Source organism: Phocoena phocoena, chromosome 9 (assembly GCF_963924675.1).
Source record: "Phocoena phocoena chromosome 9, mPhoPho1.1, whole genome shotgun sequence".
Taxonomy (NCBI): domain Eukaryota; kingdom Metazoa; phylum Chordata; class Mammalia; order Artiodactyla; family Phocoenidae; genus Phocoena; species Phocoena phocoena.
In genome coordinates, this window is record NC_089227.1 from 13,403,822 (window position 1) to 13,410,565 (window position 6,744).

The following is a 6,744-nucleotide window of genomic DNA, read 5'->3' on the forward strand; positions in this document are numbered from 1 at the left end:
GATGAAAGGGCATAATTTTAAGTATATATTATTAATAATTAGCACCAGTAGAACTCATGAGCATTTCAAAATTTCCTGCCTGGGCACCTCAAAGAACATGAAAGTTTCTGGTTTAAAATATACTTAGATTTGGGAATTCACTGACAGTCCAGTGGTTAAAACGCACTTTCACTGCTATGGACCCAGGTTAGATCGCTTGTTGGGGCACTAAGATCCCACAAGCTGTGTGTTGTTGCCAAAAAAAATTTTTTTAATAATAATAAATACACACACACACACACACACACACACACTTAGGTTTCTTATTGACCTTATTGTTAATTATTATTTATAAACCAACCTTATGTACTAACATGGTATGAGTAAAAAGTAAGAGGAGAAGAGTTTTAGTAACTACAATTCTTATGTTTGCTGCTACTTATAGCTAATATATACATTGGGGAGACGTATGAGATAGGTATGCTTTTGTCAGAATCATGTTTTAGAATTAATGATTAGTCTACTACAGTCATTTAACTGGAATTTTGCATTAAAGCATTACTCACGTCCCCATAGAATAATAAGACTTAGCATGCTGTTACATGTTTGTCTGTAGCATGAAGGTGAGCATTCCTATAAATCTTCTGTCATTCTCATCATTGTTTAATCAGAAATACAAAATAAAATACATAGTCCTCTGAGGTTTTGTCCAGTGTCTATCCCTGAAGTAGATGAAATTTTTCCTCTTAGATTGGTTTCTTCAGTATTTCTCTTTTGAAAGGTGTATGCATATATAAACACATTTAAATATATTCATGGCTATATAATGTACATATTTATTTTTATATATGTGCTTATCGTATACCAATTTATAAACATATCAGTGTACAAAAGCTACACATATAGTAGTAACTGGTAACAACAAAAGCCTCCTAGATGTATTGGGGGCCAGATGAGAAAGTAGTTGGTTATTAGCAATTTATCTCTAAACTACTTGAAATACATGTTTTATTACTAGTAGAGTTATAAGCATTGTCCGTAATACCCATGGTACGTTAACATTTGTATTATTTGATTTTATTTTCACAACAACTTTATAAGACATGCATTGTTCAAAAAAATAGGTTCAGAGGGCTTAAAGACTTGCCTAAGGGCTGAAAAGTCTTGCTACAAATTGTCAAGTAGCAGAGTCAAACTCACATCTCTTATCCTGAGGCTCTCAAATTACGGTTCCTTCTAGTTCTTTATATGATGGTTACCAGCTTGATATGACAGTTATGCCAGAACATATTTATAATATGAGCATTTCTGGCTTATGATTGATTGCCTGTAGAATCTATAAAATTCAGCCAAACTTAAGTTTTTAAAACTTAAACTGCTGTTCTTATGTTTATGGCTGTGTCTATCGCCTTGAAGACAGGCACTTACTTTTATTCATGTTCATGGTGTCAGGCATTAGTACTCAAAATATTTTAGGGATGAAAATAAAAAGTATATTGTGATGATTAGTTGAATACTTTAAGGGGGAAAAAAATCACCTTGGAAACTTTTAGGTGTGTGAATATGTGTGTGTGTGTGGCCATTTTCTGCACATTCAGGTAAAGATCATCTGTTTTGTTTTGTTTTATAATTTAAATCAGTGAGACCATTGCCTCCATTTCCTGCTTCATTTTATTGCCATCAGGCCTAAAGCGGTAGGTTTACATAGGTGCTGTATGTGACAGTCACTTGTATGATACCATTCCTAATGTTTCTGTTTGGACTTAAATATCCTAGATGGCCCTTTTGTTGTGGCCACTGTAGTGAGAACGTGTAAAGAATGGAGGTCTGACATTTAGGCTTTACAATCCTGCCCTTCATGTCCACTCTTGTGAACCACATATTTCCATACTTTTTCTGTTGGGATTAAAGGATAAGACTACTAGATCAATGGTTCCCAAGTATTGCTGCTCACCAGAATTTGTACAGACAGTCCCTGACTTTACGATGGTATGAAAGCAATACTCGTTCAGTGGAAACCATGCTTCGAGTTTTGAATTTTGAACTTTTCCTGGGCTAGCCATATGGGCACGATTCTCCCTCTCTCTCTCTCTTTTTTTTTTTTTTTGAGTTTAAATGCATTTTATTTTTAGACAACCTACATGACACGTTTTTTTTTTTCCCTCAAAAACAATGCCTCTGCTCCAAACAAATCAACATCAAAACGAAGAGCTCCAGATGACCTCAGTCCCATTCATCTAAGTCCTGGTGTTGTGTGGATGAAAAGCAGCAGCCAGCCAGTTATGGCGAGCAGGTGATAGATCCAAACAGCCAAATTTGTTAACATTTTTCCATTTCTAGGCCATCCTTAAAGAAAATCATATATGGGGTCACACCATCCTCACGGTAATCCAGCAGAGCAACCATGCCATCTGGATTCATGTTTTCACCAATAAAGAACTGATAGTTTTTGAAATTAGCAAGGATATTCTTGATTCGTTCTGCAGCCCCTGTCATAAAAGGTTTTGCTCTTTCTGGTCTCTGTTCTTCAAGCTTCCCTTTGATTGACTTCATGTAATCTTTGATGTACTTCTTGTAGGCTTCTTTTGTGAAGCTGGTTTCCTGCAAGTGATGGTTCATGACAATATCCACACCAGTGATTACCGTGCTTTCGGTACCTTCGCCCTCGGGGCCATCAGCGGAGGCATTTCCACCAATGAGCGAGTCATCAATGTTACCCTCTGTCCTACTGACCATCTTCCCCTCCACCTCCAGACACAGCCCGTCCGCGACCTCCCGGATCTTGTAGATGTCGGAGAACATCTCATCATGGCTGATGAGGTCCCGGTAGATGATCATGATGGCGACTGGAGGGAGACAACGGTGGCACTAGCTTAGGAGCACGGAGCTCAGAGCGAGCGCGGTGCAGCCGGAGCGGCGCTCGGGGGAGGGGGGAGCGGGCGGAAAAGGCCGACTCTGCCGCTCCCCAACCTCATATAGAGGACACCTCTCTTTCTCTCTTGATGAAATGCCAGCGCCCAGTCCAATACACTTCCAACCACGCTGCACCCAGACAACCATTCACTTGTGCATTTGTAGAACAGTATTCACTAAATTACATGAGATAGTCAGTACTTTATTACAAAGCAGTTTTTTGTGTTAGATGATTTTGTCCATCTGTAGGCTAGTGTAAGTGTTCTGAGCACATTTAAAGTAGGCTCGGCTCGGCTGTGATGTTCAGTAGGTTAGGTGTATTAAATGCATTTTTGACTTACAATATTTTCAATTTATGATGGATTTATTGAGACATAACCCCATTGTAAGTTGAGGAAGATGTGTAAAGCTTTAAAGGAAATTCAGATTCTTGAGTCCCACTCTAAACAAAGTCAATTAGAAAGTCTTGGGTGAAGCCTTATATGTATATAAATTTAAAAATATAACAAATATAAACAGTTATATTTGTAGCTATAACACCGTCCTTCAAATTCTGATCATCAGTTAGGTTTGGGAGGTTCTGGTTTCAGTAACTTATCCAATGTCACACAGAACCCTAAATAGAGCCAGAAATGAACTCAAATCTTATAAGTCCAAGTTAAATGCTTTTCACTGGACTTTTGCTGTCTTTTTACTGATTACATATGATGGGGTAGGATGGAAAAGCGGAGAAAAACAGCAATTTCAATCAAAACTTTTTACCATGTTCTGTTTCATGGTTTTAAGATTAAAAGAGCTAATATCTTAGTGAACTTAGAACAATATCTGGCACATGGCAAGTACATGTAAGTGATAAATGTTAAATGAATAGGTTAAATGTTAAGTGAATGCTGTTGTCTAATTACAGCGTTCACTTTGCCCAGGGTTAAAGTGAAATTGAATTAGATATAAACATTTTCTATGTAGAAAAAAAACTGTATGTAAATAACAGTGGCATCCTCAGTATTTTTTTTTTTTTTTGTCTTGGAAACCCTGAATTTGTATAGCTGAAAATATTTCTATGTTGTTTCTTTTCATCTTTTTGACATTAAGAGAAGTGTTAATAATGTACTTATTAAATGAAGTTTTGGATTTGCAGCTGTGTAGTATTCTTATACTATTTTATTTAAGATATAGTTAAGGTGCATGGGATGATGTATTTTACATTGTCCTTCTATCACTGAACTAGCTCCAAAATTGATTTTTACTGCTATGAAATCAAGTATTCATTTTTCAGAAGCCATTGTCTGCCTGGATTGATCATCCAAATGAAATATTTCCCTTGAATGAGGTAATAGATATGCTTGGTTCTATCTAATTTCCCTACCTCTCTACAGGTTTCTTCAGAGTCTTTCAACCTTGAATAAGTTTTTATACTTATTAACTATAAATAAAATTGTACATTTTCATCACCAGTATATGAAGAAGCCACTTTGATATTTTAAAGGGCTCTTTGATACATTTTGACAAAGTCTGTGAAAATATGCCTTTGGTCAGAATCTATCATTGTGAAAACTGATACCCATTTCAGTTTTGTTCATTTTATAAGTTGTATTATTTTTCAGAGGAATCACCACATACCCAGCATCGATTTCTAGTGGCTCCTGATTTTTGCATGTGTGTGTACACATACACAGAATACCTGCATATCTTCATGTAGAATACAAATTTCGTCTTTAATATACTTCATTAAAATGAATTACTCTATCATAAATGAATTGATTTGTCCTGGAAAAGTGTAGAGGTAGGGATAGACTAGAACAGAAGGTATTTATAAAGTCAGGAGGACTCTGGTAGGTAGCGAGGATTAGACCAGAAAGTTCCAGATCTGAGAAACCAGAAGGAAGAATTAGATGCCATCAGTAGGGAAGCAGCTGACTATTTGAGTCCAGAGTCAGCCAAGGAAAGGGAATTAAATTAGCATTTATTAAATATTTACTATATTTCAAATGTTGTCCCAAGCACCTTACAAAATAAGGAATGTTTGGCTAGGTCCCATAAATCTAGATGTTTTGAGTCTTGGGGAGTTAGAGAAAATAATATTAATAAGTAATTGTTAATTGTATTATTGTCTAAATTTTATTTTTTATTTATTTATTTTAGATTATAAATCACATCTTTTTTTTTTTTTTTTGCGGTGCGCGGGCCTCTCACTGTTGTGGCCTCTCCCGTTGCAGAGCACAGGCTCCGGATGTGCAGGCTCAGTGGTCATGGCTCACAGGCCTAGCCGCTCCGCAGCATGTGGGATCCTCCCGGACCGGGGCATGAACCCGTGTCTCCTGCATCGGCAGGCGGACTCTCACCCACTGCAGGGAAGCCCTAAATCACATCTTGTTATTAAATAATATTAGTACTTAAACTTAGGCTTTTAATTAATTGATTTTAATAGCAATACTTAGATAGTCCCTGATTATTCTCACTACCTTTGAAAAATCTTACTGTCTACATTTTAAAATACTTATACTGTGTTGTAATAATTAAAAATTATGTGAGAACTATATATTAGTTATTATAATCAAACCTATAACTTTTGAACTACGACCATCCCTTCCTTCATTCTTTTCACAATAGAAAGCCATCGTTCCGTCTGGATTCTGGATCTCAGCTCCTCCTGTCTACTTGAGGACCTTGCTCCATCAATTACTCTCTTTTTGTTGTGTCTTCAACCTCTCACTCTACTGGTTCCTTGCCATTAGCATTCTCATTTGTTTAAAGTGTCTCCCTCATACGTATCCTCTCTCCCTCTGGCTTCTACCCTAATTCTCCTTCCTTTCACTAGAGAAAAATTTTCAAAGAATTTTCTGTGCTTGCTATCTCCACTTCCTCACCTCCAAGTTACTCCTCAGTCGTAGGTAGTCAGGCTTTCATTCCCAAAACTGCTGTGAAACGACACAATATCATCCCTATTATAAGATATCCCTTAGTTCTTAACGTTTCAACAGCATTTGAAGTTGTTGACTGTTCGTTCCTTTTTGAAACAATCTCTTCTCTCAGCTTCTGGAAAACCACACTTCATGTTTGTATCCTTTCTGGCCACTCATAATGTCCTTTGGACACTGCTGTCTTTGCTTAAATACTGCCATTTCAAGGAACTCTAAGGCTCTATCACTCTAGTCTAGTCTACACATTCCTCTTGGATTATCTCATCTATGCCATGGTTTTATTTCTATAGGTTGATGACTTCTAGACATGAACTCACTCCTAAGCTTGAAACCTATGTATTCAATTCCCTAGTTGATACCTCTTGGATGTTTTTTAGGAAACTAACTCAAACTCAGCATGTCAGAACTGAGCTGATGCAATCACCCACCCAAATGCTGAAGCCAGAAATCTACATGTTTACTTTGAATTTTCTCTTTTCCTCAACATCCATTCCATCATCAGGCTCTGTTAAAACTTCCTCCTTAGCACATCTCAAATCATCCATTCCACTCCATTTCTTCTTCTTTTTTTTTATTTTGAAGTTGCCTTTTTAAAAAACTTTTTTTTTGAAGTATAGTTGATTTACAATGTTGTGTTAGTTTCAGGTGTACAGCAAAGTGAATCAGTTATGCATATACATATATCCACTCTTTTTAAGATTCCTTTCCCATATAGGTCATTACAGAGTATTGAGTAGAGTTCCCTGTGCTATACAGTAGGTCCTTATAAGTTATCTATTTTATATATAGTAGTGTGTATGTGTCAATCCCAATCTCCCAATTTATCCCTTCCCCCCTGGTAACCATAACTTATTTAAGAACAGAAATAGAGTCACAGATGTAAAATACTCTTTGAAGCCATTACATTTTGGGGTTTTGTAGCAGCAGAACA

At 36.7% G+C, this 6,744-nt stretch overlaps 1 pseudogene across 1 annotated transcript; it reads right to left on the bottom strand.

The window, feature by feature from the left end:
* Positions 1-2,077: 2,077 nt before the first annotated feature.
* On the bottom strand, positions 2,078-2,921 carry LOC136128117 (translationally-controlled tumor protein pseudogene; annotated as a pseudogene). The gene has a single exon (XR_010656201.1). The product of XR_010656201.1 is annotated as a translationally-controlled tumor protein pseudogene (transcript).
* Positions 2,922-6,744: the final 3,823 nt, after the last annotated feature.